General features: G+C 40.9%; 1 protein-coding gene and 1 long non-coding RNA gene across 5 annotated transcripts in view; one reads left to right on the top strand and one right to left on the bottom strand.

Moving 5' to 3' along the window:
• Nucleotides 1–72, bottom strand: part of LOC137984287 (uncharacterized) — a 13102-nt gene extending 13030 nt beyond the window's left edge. Inside the window, exon 1 of the mRNA XM_068831405.1 lies at nucleotides 1–72. This exon is cut by the window's left edge and continues 2349 nt beyond it. The gene's annotated coding sequence lies outside the window, so the exon portion shown is untranslated.
• A 5149-nt stretch (nucleotides 73–5221) lies between these two features.
• Nucleotides 5222–11216, top strand: LOC137984288 (uncharacterized). 4 transcript variants are annotated; one of them, XR_011119100.1, is made up of 4 exons: nucleotides 5222–6122; nucleotides 6854–7078; nucleotides 7189–7524; nucleotides 7625–11216. It is a non-coding gene; the product is annotated as an uncharacterized lncRNA (long non-coding RNA). The 4 variants fall into 4 exon arrangements; XR_011119101.1 differs by having other exon boundaries at nucleotides 5222–5817; XR_011119102.1 differs by lacking the exon at nucleotides 5222–6122 and adding an exon at nucleotides 6138–6507.
• Nucleotides 11217–21659: the final 10443 nt, after the last annotated feature.

The following is a 21659-nucleotide window of genomic DNA, read 5'->3' on the forward strand; positions in this document are numbered from 1 at the left end:
AGTCACGGAGGTGTGTTCGCTGTCTTCCGTAATGTATAGTTTATCTTGCATGTTTATTTTCAATTAAAATTTTTCATACACTGGAATGATTATCTTTTTCTTATCGGTGTATATGAGCCTTCTGACAACGACTTTCCCCAGTATACATTGACCCAAAGCTATTTTCCTAAAAGGAAGTATTATTATACCACATATCTGTGGTACTTCATTTTCACAGTGAAACCATTAGATTGTTGTATTGTGGTTTTATCTCTCATCTCATCGATTGACTGCAAGTATTGTCATGTCAGTGTGAAATCAGTATTTTAATTGTCTTCTGATTGCCAACAGGGAACCACAGCATGTTTATTGCCCACATTCTTACAACTTGTTATTGTAAATATATTTTGTGGTAAAGTTGACATAATCAAGCCAATGTACATTGTTGAACATGCTATTCCATAGGATTAGCAATCTGCTTCTTGCACTTTTCAAGCTATGAAAAGAACTTTTCCATGTCTTGTCCTACCAGTGAAGACAATGTGATGTCTTGGAATGCTGCTCATGAAATCTGTTGAACCTAATTAAAAAAGGGCACAATTTGTGCAAGTCCTAAACATAAGCATCTCATGATCTTTAGCAGTTCTTGTCGAATGAGCCCACGGTTAGGGGTGGATCTTTGCTGTTTTATCAAACTGGCTTTTAATCTGCTGTTTTGGAGGCAGTGACAATGGCACGGTTTGTTTTATTTGCCTCCATTCCTTAAACTACATTTTTGTTTCGTTTCATTTACTCAGAAACGAATTGTATCTATTTAGACTTCAGGGTGAACTATTTACACAATGAAGTAGAGTGGCCGTTCAAAACAGAGTTTGTAACTGAACATCTAAACATCTATGAGATGCAAAAACAAACTTGTGAACATGTGAACCTGAAGTATAGCAAATCATGATGCTGACAAGCATGAAAGTGAACGAAATGGGTCATAAATTTGAAGTTTTCACTATCTGAATGATTTTCGGTTATATTAAAGGGATATGTTGTTGAAAAATCCAAAGCTATCTCTCTTCATGGTAATAAGTAATGTAAACAATCTTCCCACTGGTGAGTTGTAGTAGTAAATTGGATTTTCCAGGAACCAGTTATTTTAAAGCTAGTACTGGTAACTTCCTAGGTTCACATGTACCACAAGTAGTGGAAGATTCACAAAAAATGGAATTTGAAATTTTATGCTGTGGCATTTGAAGGAAAATTAGGTATTTATAGACAAGTATCATTATGTTCTTCTCTCTAATGGTTAATATTCCTTGACAGGCTTCTAACCGTTCAGAGAGTTTGCGTCCACATTTTTGTCCTTCTTTGTTGAGAGTTTCAATAGACAAAGCGAAATATATATAACCGACCAAGTGACCCACACTACAGTATTTTATCCTTTCTCCTGCCCTTACCATTCCAGAAACAAAACATTATTTCTTTTTGTGAAAATATTAATAGTTTCTTGTTGCTGGTGAAGTTGCAAATTTCCTGTGCTTTGTCACCTTCAATTTTATTTCCCAATCCCCCTGTCCCGTCCGCAATCTTCCCCCAAATCACTTGATGTACCACATCTTCAGACAGTAATTAAAATGCCACAACTTGAGCAATGCTAGAGAATATTTTCAAAGCATGTTTTGAAAACAAATAATTCAATTGAAATTATTGGAGTACAAGAAAACTCACAGGAGTGTGATGATAAAAAAGTAATGTGTACAAAATTATAGAATACTGTTTAATATACATATTTATATTTTTAAATCAGAAGAAGCAAAAATTGAAATCGTTAGCGAATTGACAGGTCAATAAGACTTTAATGATAAGCCTTACAATTATTTTCAAGAATAATAATTATTGTTAAGACTTCACAATCTTAAATAACTCACTTAGAAAATTACAAGATGACATGCCTTTTGTTTGGGGTGAGGAGATTAATATTTTTTATTAATGAAAGTAAAAGGCAATGATGAAAACCGACAGAGCTAGATCTCTCTGTGCACCACTAGCTGAAGAGTGTGGAAGGGATGGGAAAGAATATGGATTACTGCAGCTGCAGGTCTATTAAAATAAAACACAGCTTACATTCCACAGGTGAGTTACATGTCACCGTGCTGCAGACAAATAAACAACACCGAAAGTGTCTGCTAGCGCTAATCACTCAACACAAATGTTGATTATTGGAGCAGCGACCTCTAGTCTTGACCTGTGGAATGTGACCTGTATTTAACAGACCCGCCTTCATTGCAGCTGTCACACGAGTCAACAGCGCCACATACAACTGCTAAATCCACCACATCAATAGTCTATGAACCCCGTTAAACAATTTTATAATTTGTAACACAATCTGACATGGTGAAAACATTGAACAACAGTAACAATACTCGCGTCAGGGAGTTACAATTGTGAGACGCCAAAATGAACCAAAACGTAAAGGTACCTACGAAATAAAATCACTTAATTACCGTTACGTCTTTCAAACACCATTATATCCTTCTATATATAGAGCGATCGCTATGCCAGAGGTCGTGAAAAGCCAAAGTAGCTTTAATTGGAATCGAGGCCTGATGTAGATCACCGTGCACCGTGAAAAAACGGCGAATTATTTTTGACTGTTATGCTTGTTAATTTGCGGCTGCTTCTTACGGAACAGCTACAATTTTGAAAATGATTTAAACACGAATTCTGTTCTTCTTCTGGCTCTCCTCACTAGCCGCCATCTTTCTTTCGACGTTAAACCAATTAGAGTTCATGTGAGAAAAGCACCAATCAGCGATCTTTTTAGTTCACTGTGTGCCAGGGTCTTCTCAAGACCCGCCGCCATATTGAAAGCCGAGAAGACCCTGGGAACGAGGTTGCCCCCTCAGCCGCAGCCACAGGGCCACAAGGAATAATCGCGAAAAGCTTAAGAAAGTCCAAAGTTCTACTTTAAGTTACATTTTTCGTCGACGTTTTAGACCTTGTAAAGTCCTTGGTCGTTTTTTGTGACTTTCGTTTATATCAATAGTCAATTCAATTAGCTTTACTTAATTCATTTGACATCCATCCCACAAGTAGTCTCCTTCGCAACCGCTCGGGTCGGAGTCACGCAACGCTCCCCGTCCCCACGCGTGGGGACGGGGAACGTTGCGTGACTCCGGCCCGAGCGGCTGCGAAGGAGACTATCCCACAAGAGAAGAAAATGCATTGGTGACTTCCCGATCAAAACGAAGTGTGAAGAAATGTTAACAAGTTTTGAAAACTTGACAAGCTTAAACCAAAAGGTTCACAAAATCTCTTTCTTCAACGGACAGTTCAACCCGCGGAAACTTAAATCTTAATTGTCAGCTGCAGAGACAAAAAATAAAATGGAAATGGTGGAAGACTGACGATTTTATTAACCTAGGCTGCGAGGCAAGAGTTTCCAAGGGGGTTAAGCACAAAACAAGAGACTGGGAACAGATTTATCCACACGCATTCGCACGAGATCCCATGATTTATGAGTCAAATGGTCAATGAGTCGTGAGTCAATGAGACTCATTGATTAAGCCTAAGCCCTCGTTTCAGTGATTAGGCCTGAGCACTCTCTGAAATTTTAGCTTTCATTTTATGGGTTAGGGTAACTGCACGTACTCATTGACTCATGACTCATTGATTCATTGACTCACAAATACTTGATACTCCATTCGCATTCAACCACCTTATGCGGTTTCCTCCTTCGACATTCTTGCGATCAGCCTGAATAAATTATTTCCCAGTCTATTATGGGTAGTTGTGGTTCTGATTACGAGCACTGTGGTAAATCTAACCGAAGTCTGGGGGTTGCCAGTCGAAACGTCAGTCAGTTGCAATATAAGGGGCCCTTCGAAGGACGATCTTTCTTCAACGAGTAATATTGACTCTTGGGTTAAACCAACTGATCCCTGGATTAAAACAATCCGTACCTTTGCCCGGAAAAATCAACTCGTTTTAAAACCACAATGTAATAGGCAATTTTACAGTTGTTTGCTCAGCGACCAAGCCTATGAATGGCTGCGAGGCTGCCGGTGACCTTGCATTGATACAGACCTCACTGCTTTTATCATGTAAATTGTGTTGTTGTAACGCTAATTAGTCCATATTAACATTACAAAAGCATGAAGGTTTGTATCAAAACAGGGTCACTGGCAGCCTCGCTTCCATTGTTAGGCCTGGTAACTTAGCCACAACTGTAAAATGGTCTATTCGTGATGTACGGGGATACTTTCGTCAACAGGGGTGACAAGCGTATGCTTGTGTTTGATAAGGAAGTACAAAGTCCACGTCAAATCGCCACAGAGCCTCCGAAAGAAACCGTAATAGAAAAAAACCGACAAATATGAGAACAAATAGCAGATAAGCCTCTTCAGATTTAGATAGCAGAATTTCAACAAATGTCATAATTTCCATTGTCCAGCAGTCATGAAACCATGCATCCTTCCGCAAGAAATCTTCAATAGGCCACTTAGGAAAATACCATAATACTTTTTGTTTGTCCCCCCAAATTTTGCATAAGCATTGTTTCCAGTTTCTCATGGGACTTACAATGGTCCCAAGAGAAAACAAAAACAATGACTTATTCAAAATTTGAGGGGACAAACAAAAAGTATTATGGTATTTTCCAAAGTGGCCTATGGATTATGTACCAGTCAAATTGAAGCCTCACATCCCCCCAGGGGGCAACCCCCCGGGAATTTGAATTTTTGGAAAATCTTTTTTCAAATGCGTCCGTATGATCAAATTCAAAGAGTTTTGTTCGTTTTCCCACCTAATACCCCCCCCCCCCCCCAATGTATGGAATTCCATACAAAATTTTTGGCGATTTTATACATCAATTTTTTCATAAAACGAAGGATTTTTTTGTATGGATTATGCATTTTTGCAAGTCGCCCCCCTAATACCCCCCTTTGACTGAAAAATCTCATACAAATATGAAAAAAATTATACACTCGAGTAAATCGCCCACCCATTACCCCCATAGAGGCAAGGCAAAAAGGGGTTTTTTTGGCTATTTTTTTTTTAAGTGTCGATTTTAGTGGCTCCTATGGGCCCCTTAGGGGGGAGACTTTTGTTTTTTTTTAAGTGTCGACTTTTTTTGCTCCTATGGGCCCCTTAGGGGGGAGACTTTTGTTTTTTTAAGTGTCGACTTTTATACACTTTTTTTTAGGGGGCGAAACGGGCCAAGGGCGAAAGAGGAGGCTGCGCGTACGAAAGTCTCCTTATGGTATATTTTTAATGCGGTTCAGGTGTACCCGGAAAAGTAGGCCGGCGGGGTGACACCGTTTGATTTTTAAATTATCGACTTATTGTCTTACTTACTTTAAACTATGGCAAACTAAACAACTAGCTAATTGGTTATCTATGGTTGAGCTTGTTATTTTTTTTTTTCCGCGTTTGACATCTGATCATTCATGGTTTTGGTTGGTATCGAGTGAGGACGATGCGAAAGGTTGGGTCTTGCGCGAGTTTCACGAAAATGCCTTGGGCAGCGAAACCTATGTTAAAATACTTGTCAAGAGCAGGCTCCAAGTCGCTACAATGGCTGGGAAAAAGAAATGGTTTTGTTTTTTGAGAACCACACAAACCTTTAGCTTCGATTTGAACGAGATCTTCTTTGGAAAAAAACAGTTTTGATTTCTCTACAAAACGAGACCATTTGCACCTGCAATTTTCTCCGCTTCCTTTGATTTCTTGAGTTTGGCAACCGATGAGAACCACGAAAACCCCCAGAACAGTTGACCAGAAGAACATCGACATGGCGACGAGCGAGATGAAGAAACCGCAGACGAAGCGTTTTTAACTCAGGAAGTTGTAAGCTTTTTTCTCCTTTTTAGCCATCCTGTTTTAGAAATGGATTCGTTTTTTTTCATAGGGCCAAAGGGTTCAAAGTCTGCTTTCATAACAAAAGAATGGGAAGTCTTAAACCAAACCAATTTGCATTTTTTATTAGTTGGGTGAAAATAATTGGAAAATCGCTTCTCGGCATTTTCTGGTCTTGACTTGTCATTAACAACCGAGCGGCGGTGAAGTTTTATTAAGTTGCTGGCTGGGGTTTTTTTTATCAAGGTTTGTGTTTTTCTGAGCTATAGGGATCAAAGAGGAGCGAATTTTTTTAGGTGAGACCATCAAAGACAAGATCAAATATGGTTGTTGTTATTTATTAAGAAGAATCAACTCACCAACTTGATTTGAATGAAGTTACATTTATTTTTTATGACATTTAGTTTAAATTGTTCAGATCAGTTTTTGCTTGGGTTTGGGGTTGGATCTGTCTTCTTGCTATTGGGCGAGTTGTGAATGAGGTGGGTGGCCGACTTGCAGCAATCGATGTTCCAGGTCGTGTGATTGATGTGATACAACAAGGGAGCGGTATCGTTGGGATCTTCGTGGTCTTCTTGTGGTGATTTAGTCGGACCTTTGGAACGTTGGTAGTGTTGCCTTTGCCTGCCAAAAACATCGAAAAGACCAACAACCATAACGGTTAGAACTACGAGAAGTCGGGTTGGTGTCACCCAAGTTTTCCGGTTTAATATTTTCTTTATTTAGCGATCGGTTGTGTGGTTTGGTGTCGGCGCTAGATTTTCCAATCGAGGTGGTGGCTGGTTGTTGTTCCATATGAGTTGTGCCATTTGAATCACTCGTTCGAAAAGCCATTGCAAGAGACGACCCCAGCGTTTGTTTTTTCTGCCTTTGTTGTTCTTATTCTTGCCATTGGAGCGGTCGCGTTTGGGTCGGCGACGGGTATCTAAAGTTTCCATTTTTTGGAAAGGGGTTTTATTTATTTATATAGAGAGCTGCTTCTATTTATAGATGGTTGACCCATTTTTGTTTTCTGTTTTTTTGCCAGCCGCGAAGATAACACCAACCGTGAAGTGTACCTTTTGCCAGAAAAGAGGATTTAAAAATGGATTCCGGAAAAATCGACACGAACTCAAAAAACATATCCCTAAGCTGTATTCCTGCGATGGTTGTCATGTTTTCGTAATGACGAAAGGACAATTCGAAGAACATTTGAAATGTCAACATACCAAAGAGAAGAAACCTCGGACGACTGTTTGGAAAAGAAGAACTGGTAACAAACCAAATTAAAACAATACAATTTCAAGAGGAAAAATCGTACCCTTCAATTTGTTTTTGTAGTTTTAGACTTTTCCTCATTGTGTGATGTTTGATTTATTATAGAATTGTATCGTGAAGATGACTCTGTCCATTGTTGTGATGTTTGTGGAAAAGAACTCACCACTGTCCAGGGATTGCTAAAGCACCCAAAGAGAGCTCATTTGGAGGATCGAGAAATTTTTGTTTGTGGTTGTTCTGAGCGTTGGATTTGTTTTAAATTCATTCAATTACGCCAACACCAAATGAAGAACAATTGTAAGTTTCGTTATACCTGCTGGATTCCAGTTTTACCGAAGGAGCCCAGGGTGGTTTGTTCTGTGTGCCAACACCACTTTTTATCGCGAGCTCATCTCTAACGCCATGCTGCTCGTTGTCATCGTGTTAGTTTGGGGTTTTCAGGTAGGTCTGATGAAAAATGGGAGGAGAGAGAAAAACTGAAAGGGGGTGATTTTTTATTCTTTTATTCATTTAAAAGTTGGTTATGATTTGTTTTTTTCAGACATGAGTACTGAGACCAACACTTCAACACCAGCCACAGCTACCACCATGGAGACTGGTTTATTGGAGAAAATGAAAACTTGCGATGTTTGTGGCGTCACTTACAACAGCATCGAGGTTTTACAGCAACATTGGCAAACGCAACACCAGAGAAACGCCGCAACCAATAATCCAAACGTAAAAAGAAAAAAGAGATTTTGGTGTGAGGCTTGTACGACTTCCTTTTTTCATCGACAGGCCTTATACCGACATCTGAAAAGTGTGCACCCCAAAAGTCAGTTTCAGTATAAACCTCCAGCCTCTTTTAGTTTTGGTTTTGAACTTGCTCGTCCCCAAAAGACCAACCCAGGGGACAAACCTTATAAATGTGCCACTTATGCTAAACAGTTTCGAGCGGTTTTGAGTCTGAAAATCCACACCAAAGGGTGTAGTCAAAAGTTTTGTTGGTTTTGTTCTGAACAGTTTGGAAACCCAAGACTGGGTAGGGCCCATTATAGACGACACATAACCAGCCTGTTGAAACAGATTGAAGAACCAACATCCAACCGGGAGAGGAGAGTCGTGAACCTATGTCTTATTGATTTATTTAATTTTTTCTTTGGTGTGGTCCCTTAATGCAATGCTGAGTCTTTATCTTGATTTAGGGTTATGTAACAAGCGGTCAGGGTGGGGTTTGAGCTTTGCAACGGGGGACCATTTTTTCGTTTAGTTAGATTTGCGACCTGTCGTTGTTCGTCCTTTTTTTAGTCGCCGAAAAAAAAAACATCTTTATTCTAAGTGATTTGTTACGATCCTACTTTTGTGCTTAGTAGTGCAAAAAAAGATTTATAGTACAGATGCTTAGAGTTGGTTTTTTAGACTAGAAGAAGGGGATATGTGTTATTATTTTTTTTCTAAAAATGGTTTTTGCTTGATTTTTTACTGAATTTATCAGCCGAATTAATTTTTAGTAATAACCACCAATTTTTCGGTTTTTGTTTGAATGAAAATACTGTAAATTAGAGAGAGCAGACCTCGGTTCACCATATTACCCTTACCGTTGTTAGAACTACTAAAAACGTAATAAAACCGGTACCCAACTGCTTTGAAAAAAGTGGACGTTTGTTCCATTGAAAGAAAACAGGATGTTTTTGGATCCTTTTTTTTTGATCTTAATTAATATGTTCAAATAGCTCGAGTTCCCTCTTTTTTAAGGAATCGTGTCGTTTTGTTTTGTCTTACGTCCACTCTTTTCATTGAGGCTAGGCTCAAATTTTAGGAGGACTACTTGGTAGTTTGACAACAAATATCAAAACAGAAATAGACCTCTTAGACCGAATGGTTTTGTCTTTGCCAATGATAACAACCTAATAATCGCTTTATTTACAAAACACTTTTTTTCGTCAGTTTTTTGAGTTGGTTTGTAAAAATACTTAGGTTTGTTTATTTTGAATAGGTGTAAGTTTGTCCTCAAGTGGTGGTTTCCTCCCAATTCTATGCAGGTGATTTTTGTTGTAATGGCTTGGTTGTTTTCGAGGAGATGGTGTCATTATTTCTATTTTTTGTTTGCTCACCAATTTGGTTTTTGATTATACACCACATCGCATTTGTTATAGGGCTCTGCTGTTACTTTTCTCGTCTGTACAAATTTGTTTGTTGGTAGACTAGTTTTTTCCTTCACCGATGAGTTATTGTTGCAGTTATATGTACACTCTGTTCCTTTTTACAATGCATTAGCATCGCAAGTTCTCTTCAGGCTCACTTGTGGCATCATGTTTATTTCATACGCGTGTTCTTACAATCACTGCACTAGTAACATCTCTATGTGGAGTTGATTTTCAAATTATTTATTTACAGAGCAGTGTTCTCTGTATCGCACATTTGAGGTTTTTTAATGTTTTGGTACATTAATTTTTTTGTTTCGCCCTGGTCTGTTCTAGTTTATTAAGTGTTGTTGTTCTTCACCACAAGCGTCTGCTGATATCAATATGTCGCAGCGTTCTCCTCCAAACTTTCTGGTTTGCAAACCACACACCCAAAAGAAGCGTTGATTCAGTAATTTCTTCATTGGGTTACTTGTAGTTTTATGTTGATACCACTGGAGTTGGCACGGGATGTTGTGTTTGGTGCATTGAAGTGGAATACAGCGGGGATCGTATTTGTATTTAGTAAGTTTTTTTCTTTATTGGACCACTCGTTTTCAGTGATGTATACCAGTTCATTTGTGTACGAGACTGTGTTACTTTTGTTGTGGATGTTGTAGTAGTATATGGGGTACTACTGTTGTCATATCGTTAAATTTTTAATTGAAGTGTGGGTTTTTTTGTAACACTTGGTTCGTTTTGGTGACTGGAACTTAATTCTGTTGTGTTTTGATCCATTTTCGCGCTGTGTTTTGATCAATCTGCACTTTTGTTATCCCTGCCCTAGGTTAGTTAATTAAGTGTGTTTTTTTTTTAGGTTGTATTATTTTTCTTGTTGGTTACCGTTCTTAGTCACCAATGGTTTTTTTGATGGTGTTTATTTTCTCTCCATTGTTTATTAGTTTTTTGGTGGGGTTGTTTGCTGTCATGTCTTTACATTTTGTTACCGATGAAGAAGTTTTGTTCCGTTTTTAAAGGTGCAGTTATTTTTTATATTTTCGTGTACTTTCATAACACACTGCACTCTTCTTGTGAGTTTTTCAGCGCTCTTGGATCCGGTTATTATTATTATTATTAATATTTTTACCCAACTATTTGTTTGCTCACCAACTTGGGTTTTTAATTACACACCGTCTTGTTGTTTCATTTTCTTAAATTCATTTTTTGTGCAACATTAGGAAATGGATTTCCATCTGTCTCTTCAGTTGTTTTTGAAGTCAGTCACGGAGTCTGTGGAGGTTATTTATAGAGTGTCGCTTATTTCATCAGTTTTTGAGGCAAAGTATGACCTTGGATGATGACAGTGTTTCCCTTTGTGATACCGCTCTGGTTTCCTGTTGGGTTTGTATTTTCATAATTATTATTAACACCCTCTGGACTAGTTGCATCACTTTTTGACACTTTTTTGTATATATTCCTGCGGCTGCTATTGTCGATCAGTGGTTTCTTTTGATTTTACTTTTGTTATATTCCTCCATAATTTGTTTGTTTATGAACTGTTGCTGGTCTGTGCCTGTTTGCTTTTGCAAATAAGGCCTACCAGGATTTTTCTTCAGTATGTGCAGATGTGTCTTCTTACTTATATTCGTTTATTTTCGATTTTCGTCATTTTCTTTTTTTTGTTTGTTTGTAACTATGTTTTTGCAAGGAATTCGACAGTTTGTTTTATTTTTGAGTATCACAAAGTTTTTTGTTTTATCACCAATTAATTAAAGGAACTTGACTGTCTGCTCTCTCTTTAGTTCCATTTTTAAAGGTGCAGTTGTTTTTTTGAATTTTCATTTTGTCTATGTTTCTAACATGGCTAACGCAAATTTTTTTCTTCATCACATATAGTTTTTGTTTCTTTTTACTGTAGTCATACTACCAAATGGTGTTAACCCTTTTTTCGAGTGTAACTTTATACCAAGGTAGAATATTGTAAGACCTAAAAAAGGGATGATATCTTAGGTGACTCAATAAAACATACAAATCAGAAACGAGTCTTTTCTATTACTAATGCGTTTTCAAACCTGTGACGCTGCTGTTGTCATTCTTTTTTATACCCGTTTTAATACCGTGGCCATTCCGTTTTGATATGGTCACCAACCCGTCTTAATTTCATAGCAATACTGTGACAAGGCCGTGTTTAAAGATGGTCAGATACCATTTTTATACATTTCAAAGCTCTTCCACTATGGTTAACATATTTTTCTTGGGGTTTTAAAGATTCTTGGTCGTCGTCGTCGCCGTGCGGTCGCTGCATATTTTTATTCAATCGATACAACCTAACAATATTTAGTGTTCGTGTTTAAAAATATATGCCCCTTTTCAAAAATTTTAATAAAGTTTTGGCGTTTTTTAGCTAGTAGCCCGGGTTGGTACCGCGCGTGCAGGGTATCTATCAGGATGGTTGGTACGGGTAAATCTATACAACAGTTTAACCAAAACAAATCAATTTTATCAAGCTCGGTGTAATGTGGTAAAATTTGAGTTTCTATATAGTTTCTTAAGAGTTTCCACTTGCATTCTTCATCTTCCGTATACCATAAGTGCTGGTGTGTGAGAGATGCTACTGGTTTTTTTCTGTTATCCATCTTAAAACACCATTCATCGGAAAAACAATAGTGGCCATGGACATCCCACCAACTGCCAACATTCCTCGAAGGTCCCTCCAGACAACAATAAATTTTCTTCATATTGCTCTTTGAAAACCCAGACATAAGAAGGTGTTTGCTCAAAGATTCTTGTGACGCTCTCGCAAGGGGTTTGGTACAGTTGTGGGCGGTGAGGTGTTGTCCATTCGTGCCCGTCCTCCGACAAATCCGTTTCCATATTAGGAGTGGCCGATTCAATGTGATAACTGAAGTTGGCGGTTTTCAGTTGCTGAAAGAGAGTTGCTTTTTGATTAAATGGTATGAGCGACAATTCGATATGATAATAACAAGGTAATAATCCTCGTTTCGTTAAATCAAACTCGTGAAATTCAGTAGCCACCATGGGAAGGTTACCGTTTTCATCGGGTTGTAAAAATCGGGTTAAAAGGGCTTTCTAGTTGTGGTGGTACGAAACCTCGATGATTTTCCATTTCATCATAAACAATCCAACCCGTTTGGTAGGTGTTGGAGTCAGGATGGCGCATGATGTTCCAATCACCGCGGGGAAACGAAGGAAGCCCTCCATAACCCCAAATATCTGGTTGGTGTGTGAAAAGATGAATTTCTCCCCAAAAAATTGAAAATTGGTTTGTCTATTTTGATCTGGATGAAATGACAGACATTTTAATTAAAGATTTTTAATGGTTTCATTTCACGGTTTGTGGGAAATAAGTTAATTAATTGTTTTTGGGTTGTACGAAAAAAAGGGTTGATATGACAGCTATTTTAATTTGAAAATTTTTTTGGGTTTCATTTCACGGTTTGGTGGGTACTAAGTTATTTTTGTTTTTGGGTTGTACGATATGACAGGTATTTCAATTGAAAAATTTTTAATGGTTTCATTTCATGGTTTACGAATTAAAATTAATTGATTTTTCATGAAGTCGTGTACGGTCCCATGATTTTTAAAGAAAATGAATTAATTTTATCCAAACGAACCTAGCAACCGAATTTTTTTTGGACCAAGTTTTTTTAGTAGTAAGTTGGCTATTTTTTTTTTTTGAGTGAACATAAAAATAATTTTTTCCCAGCGTGACCAGTCATCCGCAAAAAAGGAGGTCTTGGGTTGATTATAAAAACCCACCAAGTTTTGGAATCTTTACCATTCATCTTTGGCCAAAGTTTTGGTGTGATATAAAATATTTTCGAGATGAAATCTTCAGGCAAGCGAAAACGAAAGCGATCAACCCAAGGTGATGACCAAGACCATGAAGCTTCTGCCAGTGCAGGTGAGTAGGTTTTTTTAGCGTTTGTAGACATGACAAAATAGAATCATTTTGTAGTCATTTGCTTTTGTGTTTTAATTTCTCCCAATTTAGCGCCAGTACCAGTGCCAGCCACTTTGGGGCGTCCTCGCCTTCATCTGACGGTGGAGAGGCGAAGAGGGCCCTACAACGAACAATTTGCCGTTCACACCGACGAATTCGGTTTTCGCGTCCGGTACGACCCGCGTCGGGATCAAGAAGTTCGACGCATTTCCTCCTTACCGACCAACGAAAGAGCTTTGGCGCGAGGCCAACATTTGACCCGGCTCTTGGCCGATGCCATCATCGAAATTCAGTTGTACGTCGAACAAAACAGTGGCCAAGACGATTTCGTGCAATTGCGGTTGGAATCCGATTGGTTGCTTCGAGGCCCGGTGGTGACGGCTATCGTGCGGGCCGGGGTTTTCGATGCCCAAGACATTTATCTGCAAGTGGCCTCAGCGCTCAATTCCAACGAGGAAGTCAACGTCGAAGATCCCAGCTTGAGATTTGTACTGGAGCGCGTGCCCATGGGCGGTGGCGGTGGAAAACGCAAAAACGTGTTCGATCGTGTTTCTGGTCAAACATTACAAACTACCTTCGAGCAGTTTTTGGCCAAAAATCGAAATCTAGTGGCCGTACCCCAATACATGTTACCGGGCTACTGTCTGGTGGGGGCTCTTTTGTTGGGTTTACTGCATTTACAAGGCCAACTCAAAGGCAAACTTCGCGAGGAGCTTTTTGGCAGTAAAGAGAAACGCAGCCGATTCGAACACCGTGTTTTGGCTTTTTGCAGCATCAAATACAAGAGCTGCCGAAACAAAATCATTCCTAATTCGGGCGGGCGTACTCCTGAAAATCCCATCACTTTGAAGGAGTTCGAGAAATTGGTCAAGGCCAACACTCCGGAGGTGGTGCCGAAAGACTTGGGCATCATCATCATGCAGCGGGAACGACATAATTCCATTCTCATGGAGATCCGACCTAGCGCCAAAAAACATTTATTTCTCTTGCAAGTGGAGAATCATTTCGTGTACGTCAAGAACATCGGCACCTATTTGGGTCGGCCGGCCGGTTTTTTGGTGTTCTGTCTGCAAGACCATTGTGACCAGCTCGAACAAGCACGTTTGCGACCGACACGTCTGCGTGGCTTGCAAGAGCTATTGTCAAGCCGGTCTTCACAAGGACAAGAAGGGTGGTCTGTTGGACGATGGGGATGATCGGGTCTTTTGCCAGAGTTGTGGACGCTTTTTTTTCAATCAACATTGTTACGACAAGCATCTGCAAGTGGGCCTGTCCCCCATTCCCGCCTATAGCAAAGACAAGGTCTGCCATCAAATCCGGGCCTGTTCCATTTGCCATCGAGATTTGGCGGCCGAGAAAGGGGTTCTCAAACGCAATAAAAAGGGGCAGTTCATCAATTGTTACAAACAGGGAAAAGGCAAAGAAGCCCAACATTGTTGTTTCATGAGCACCCGCAATAACAAAGAGGGGTTTTACGTCTATTACGACATAGAAACCATGGTAGTTCCCAGTTATCACCACGATTTGGCTCACCCCGGTCGCGTGCTGGTGACGGACAAGTTTCTACCCAATTTATTTTGTTTTCAATTTGTGGGATGTGGGACAGGGGTGCGCCAGTTCATCATGACCGGCAGCGATTGCGTGCGATGCCACGATTACACCTGGACGAAAACTCTAGTGGAATACGTGGACAATACCTGTTGTGAGGCCAACTGTGTGGGACGCCAATGCTTCAAATGCCCATACTTTGATCCGGAACACGGCCGGCCTTGTTGTGGTCGTCAGAGTTGTTTTTGGGGTTGCGCCCTTTGCAGAACAAGCTGTCATTGCCGCCGCCCCGTCGAATACGAATGGGTGGAGATGGATTGTGTGACCGAAGGATGCCGTCCTCTGGCTTTAGAACAGACCATGAAATTTTTATTTTTTTCCCCCGACAGCGTTTTGGCCACGGGGCTCCACCATCGCTTTGTAGCGCACAATGCGGCCGGTTTTGATGATTTGGCCATCTTATCCGAGTACTCGCGGGACACCACCGTCAAACCGGACGTCGTGACCGATGGCACGCGCATCAAATCCATTCGTGTGGGCCAGTGTGTGTTTTTGGATTCTCGCCTCTTCATTCCGGGCAGTCTAGAAAAGATGGCCCAGGACTTTAAGTTGCCGTTGAGCAAAGGTTTTTTTCCCCATCGTTTTAACACTTATGCCAATCAAAACTACCTGGGACCTCTACCGGCTTTGGAGTGGTTCAAAAACGACTGGGAAACCTTGGAACAAATTCCCGACGAGTTGCAAAAATGGCATGCCGAGGAATCGCGACGCTTGCTGCTGACGGCGTCTCATTGGGATTTTTCTCAAGAACTGCGGCGTTATTGCCAACGCGACGTCAGCGTGTTGAGAAGAGCCTTTGAAAAAGTTCGACACGAAGTGTTTGCCGAAACGGGTATCATGCCAGGCAACGGCAACATCACCACGGCCGGTTGTGCCAACGACATTTGGCGTTCCAGACATTTGAGGGACGGCACGGTGGACATCGTACCCGAAGTGGGTTTTTGTGGTCGCCAACAATCCGCTGTAGCATTACAATTTTTGAAATTTTGCGATGCCATTTACTATGGGGGCATGTTGCAATTTCCTCAAAAAGACGGCCGTGCGGAAAAAGTGGTGGTGGAAGTGGCGATAAACGTCCCGTCCCTACCCGGGGTAACGGCTGGCACAGAGCAGCAGGAAGAATCTCATGTGCCTCCAACCACCAAACGCTTTAAACTGGACGGTTATTACGAGGATCATTTTGTCTCTGGCATTCAGAGGACGGTGGTGGAATTGTACAGATGCTATTACCACGGTTGTCCCCATTGCTTTCGTGGGGATTCCCTGAACCCCAACAGAGACAAGACCATGAACCAGCTTTATCTGGAAACTCTGCAAAGAGAAAAACACTTGCAAGAAGCCGGTTTTGATCTGCACACCGTGTGGGAATGTCGATGGCGTCGAATGACTAGACACGACGCGTCTACCATCCAATTTTTAAAAGAACTCGACCTCCTCGACCCAGGGGATTTCAGCCAGAGTGTAGTGGAAGATTATAGTGGAAGACCAAGACGAAGATGATGATGAAGACGAAAACCCATTACCACTCTCAGCTCCAATAATCTCTCCAACTAAAAATCGGCGCCTCATCTTGCCTCGTCAGGCTTTGTACGGGGGTCGAATTTTGACCATGGCCATGTACGCCAGTGTGCAAAATCGCCCGCCTGGCACTACGATTCGGTATTACGACGTCAACTCGTTGTACCCTTATGTGATGAGTACGTGCGAGTATCCCGTGGGACAACCCGTCTTTTATTCGGAAAACTTGTCGACCGAACTGGATTTTTATTTTGGTTTGGTTCACGTGCAGATGGTGCCACCGCGAGATCTCTTGCACCCAGTCTTGCCCATGCGAACGGGAGACAAATTTTTATGTTTTCCGCTCTGTGCCACTTGCGCTCGAGAAGCTCACTACGTGGTGGACGGGTGTCGTCACCACGACCCCTCACAAAGAGCCATCGAAGGCGTTTTTACCACCATGGAGATGTATGCAGCCCTGCGTTTGGGTTACCAACTTTTACGATTCGACGAAGTGTGGCATTGGCCCCAAAGATCGACTCGTTTGTTCAAGTCCTACGTGGACACTTCTTTTCGATTAAAACAAGAAGCCAGTGGCTGGCCTCAGGGTGTAGTGAACGAAGAACAAAAAACCGAACACATCCAAAAGATTTATCAAGAAACAGGGTTGACCTTGCACCCCGAACGCGTCCAAGTCAATCCTACGCGTCGCATGGTTAGCAAATTGTTGCTAAATTCTCTTTGGGGAGGCTTTGTCAAAAATCCTTGGAAACGGGTTCAGAAAGAGTTTTTTGTGGAACCCAAACATTTTTGGCAGTGGCTCAACGACGATACGCTGACAGACAAAAACTTTAAAGTTTTGAGCAATCGCGTAGTTTTGGCTACTTCGCGTAAAGATCAAGCCCTCCAACATCACGACGGCAAGGGCAACATGGTGCACGGTATTTTCACCACCGCCCATGCGCGTTTGCATTTGTTGCATTCTGCCCTCTTGGTTAAAGGGCGACAGATCCTGTATGTGGACACCGACAGTGTCATCGTCTTGGAAGAACCCGAGAGCCACCCAAGTTCGTCTAGCCTGGAGGTGGACGACACTCGCCTGGGCCAATGGAAAGACGAACTACCACCCAAACCCCACCCCGACACCGGCTTGATGACGCCGCGTTACATTTGCGATTTTGTCAGCGGTGGTCCCAAAAACTACGCCTACGTGGTGGCCTGGGCTAGGTCCGATGGTAGCATCCCCCCTTACGAACGACGTCAAGTCGAATCGACGAAATGCGTGGTGCGAGGTTTTCTTCGCGATAACGACGTGGTCACTTTCGAAGTCATGCGGCAACGCATTTTAGAATGTGGCCAATGGGCCAATGCTGATGTCCAAGAAAGACAACAATTGTTGGATAAAGGATTGATGATAAGCCCTTCTGGCATGGTCTGCAGCGACGCCGTGGAGAGCAAACGATTTACGGTGCTCAAAGGTTCTCGCAAACCCTTGCAAGGGGTAAGACGGGATGGTCAAATCACGTCCTACTTTCACGAGACTTTAGAAGGGCATTTCGGTTTGGCCCCAGGTGTATTAACTAGGGAGTATTCTCTGGTCAACGACAAACTCGTCACCGACTTCCGGGGCAAGTTGGGTTTTCCTTATTTTTGTTACCCGTTTGGCTATCGAGCCACTTTGAACTAGTTTATTTCAATTTAAAAAAGAGTATAAATAGGGCTACCATAATTGTGTACATTATTATTACGACGACAGTAGTAGTAAACAAACAATGCTACATTCAATCACACAATCACACAACAATATTCAAAAAGAGAATGGAGTAGTACCAAGAAAAACACGCAAACATGGAGATTTCCTCTGTTGCTGCAGCAAAGAATTTGAGGCATGAGCACAAAGCTTTAACGGTTCAGGAAGAAAAATGCCCTTTGAACATTACTGACAAACAAAACCAAAAACAAGAAATTTAAGACCTGAAATATTTCAAGGTGAAAAAGGAACTGTCGATTTCATTAGTGGAACATTTCCTGAATATCTCTACAGACAATATAACTCACATTGGATCGATTACGTCGCTGGGTAGACGACACTTTTTTCAGTAGTGGTAAAAACCGAAAATATCAAATAGCGCGAGGGCCAACCGCCCCAAGAGAAAAACATAAAAACAGAAGAACCAACCAATGAAAACTATCATCATGTGTCATTTGTCATATTAACTTAAAATGAAAATGAACTTTCTTCAAAAAGACTCTTGACATAAAACCACCCTCGAGTTTTGAGTTCTTTTGTATCAGTAGTAGTAGGCCAATTCAAAGAGGGAATCAAACGATCCATCAATTCAGAAATCCATTCTTGTAGAGAATCGAGGTGTGACGATAAGCGCCTAGCTTCTGAAATTAGACCCGTGGCTCGACACCTGGTCACCTTTAATTGACCCAGTTCTTCTTCGTAAAAGGTCGAACTTAATTAAAAAGAGCACGATTTGAGAATCTAAAGGCACTTGAAGTTGGCTTTCCCTACTGGTCAAACGCGTGGCGATTTTCACCATAGGTTGTGTTTCCAGTAAGGCTGGCAGCAAAATCGATACATCGCCACCATTTTTAATCAAGAAAATGGGTTCAAACTAGGTGTCCAGTGATAAAAGGAAAGCTGGTGATGGGTGTTCAAATAGGTCAAGACCCCCCCGCATGCCTTTGGAGCCAAATATAAAGTATGACTTTCAAAGGTTTGTCGCCCCAAATCTGGGTTTTCGGGAAGGTAAATGTTGCCACACCAGTTTCTTATGTCTGGGAAATTCTTAATACAATTGTTTTTCGAGTTTGACCCTTTTGTAGTTTTTCCAAAATTTGGTTCTCGGTTTGAGCATAGTGTTCCAAACTCGGGTTGTTGTTAGCTGGCAAAGGGCATATTTTTTCATCAAAGGAAAATACGTTTGGTGCCACATGGAGGGGGTGATGAGTAATTGTACAACATCCGTTTTGGTCCGTAAGGCTCTAAAATATTTGAGTTCAAGGGGCGATGTTAGAAGCAACCCTAAGCGTAGACTAAGAATAAATCAAAAATGGGTTAAAAATCGTCTTTGAATTTTCTTACCTCACTTTCACCATGGGCTTACGAGATTATCTCAAGGCTCTAGCGAGGTTCTTACGAAACGCTAACCATACACTAGCCAGCCCCAATTTGGGTTGTATCTCCGTGTTCCTGCTTTTTCAAGGGTATAACAGAGTGCTCACGAGAAACTAACAAGCTCTTGGTTATGGTCTTTTTTCGTGTTTTTGTCAATTTCTTTTCAATATTTTTTATTTGATGGGTGTGGGCGAGAAAAAAATTGGGTGTGTATCTTGGTATTTCTCCGAAGTTCGCATTTCTCCTGGGTTGGTATTTTTCACAATTTGATATTTTCTCACGAATTTATGTATTTCTCAAAAAGTTTGAATTTGGTCTATTCTTACTTACCATAATATCAAAGGGAGGTTGTAGCCACAAAGCAAAAATATTGTCACACTGGATCTTCCATCAACCCATTCTCAATGAACCCGACCAAATACCCTTAACCAAGGAATTATTAACGTTGGGTCGTTACTTTCGGGGAACAAAAATCGTTTACAATTACCCAGAGATGCTGCGAGCTAACCAGCTTGGTAGTTGGGTCTTTAGAGCACACCGGTTATGGCTGGTCTCTACACCAAACCCACCAGTGGTTATTACCCACGAAAAACCAAGCTAAAAAATATGTTATGCCCCAAAGTTTGTTCGCGATACGTCGCACCATATTATCGAAAATAAAAGGAGTCTCTTACACCTGACTCCTATTTTTTTAGTTTTATGTTGTAGAAAAGAGGTTTTGATATAAGGAGAGCTCATGATATATTCCGCTGTCTTCAGGGTTACCATAACAAATTTAAAATAAGCTTTTATTGAAATGATATTTCACGACGACCAAAAACTTCCTGTTTTTTTTAGTTTGGTAAATCCCTCTTATCATTTATTCAAAAGAGGAAAAGGCTTACAATTTCCGGGATAACATTCCGTATTCGTTGGTCTATGGGCATGCCAAATGTCGACTGATTCCACAAGCCAAGTTTTCGAGCCAAAGTTTTCAGTTCATCGATGATGGAACCTATGGTGGCAGAATCGATATTGAAGGTACCGCTATTTCTTCCGATCGTCGCAAGACTGTTTTTGCGAATGATGAACAAGCGAACAAAAGGCAATATTTGTCGCCAATCATCCGGTTGGAAATGAAACCACCTGTCTTTAAAGAAACCAGCTCCCTTTTCACCATGTTTGCTGAACTACGTCGCCATCTGCGCCGGTTTTATCAAGACTTGAGAATTTATTTCAAAGACGAACCAGATGCTGTTATAGAATTTGGTTTTTCCAGTTACCATGCTTCCTCTGGTGTTTTTGATGCTAGGTATTACGATCAAAACATTGTTAGACGAATGTCTAAACTAAGATTCCGAGATCTCGAATCGTTGATGGAAGCTATAGCAGGCCTTCCGGAAAATGTATACGGTTGTGGGTACACCGCGCGGAGACATTTGTTAAACCCGGAATTTCGAATTTATCTCATCTATCCTTTTCATCGAAGTTTTTGGCAGGCAAAGGCAACACTACCAACGTTCCAAAGGTCCGACTAAATCACCACAAGAAGACCACGAAGATCCCAACGATACCGCTCCCTTGTTGTATCACATCAATCACACGACCTGGAACATCGATTGCTGCAAGTCGGCCACCCACCTCATTCACAACTCGCCCAATAGCAAGAAGACAGATCCAACCCCAAACCCAAGCAAAAACTGATCTGAACAATTTAAACTAAATGTCATAAAAAATAAATGTAACTTCATTCAAATCAAGTTGGTGAGTTGATTCTTCTTAATAAATAACAACAACCATATTTGATCTTGTCTTTGATGGTCTCACCTAAAAAAATTCGCTCCTCTTTGATCCCTATAGCTCAGAAAAACACAAACCTTGATAAAAAAAACCCCAGCCAGCAACTTAATAAAACTTCACCGCCGCTCGGTTGTTAATGACAAGTCAAGACCAGAAAATGCCGAGAAGCGATTTTCCAATTATTTTCACCCAACTAATAAAAAATGCAAATTGGTTTGGTTTAAGACTTCCCATTCTTTTGTTATGAAAGCAGACTTTGAACCCTTTGGCCCTATGAAAAAAAACGAATCCATTTCTAAAACAGGATGGCTAAAAAGGAGAAAAAAGCTTACAACTTCCTGAGTTAAAAACGCTTCGTCTGCGGTTTCTTCATCTCGCTCGTCGCCATGTCGATGTTCTTCTGGTCAACTGTTCTGGGGGTTTTCGTGGTTCTCATCGGTTGCCAAACTCAAGAAATCAAAGGAAGCGGAGAAAATTGCAGGTGCAAATGGTCTCGTTT

Source organism: Montipora foliosa, chromosome 14 (assembly GCF_036669935.1).
Source record: "Montipora foliosa isolate CH-2021 chromosome 14, ASM3666993v2, whole genome shotgun sequence".
In the NCBI taxonomy this organism is placed as follows: Eukaryota; Metazoa; Cnidaria; class Anthozoa; order Scleractinia; family Acroporidae; genus Montipora; species Montipora foliosa.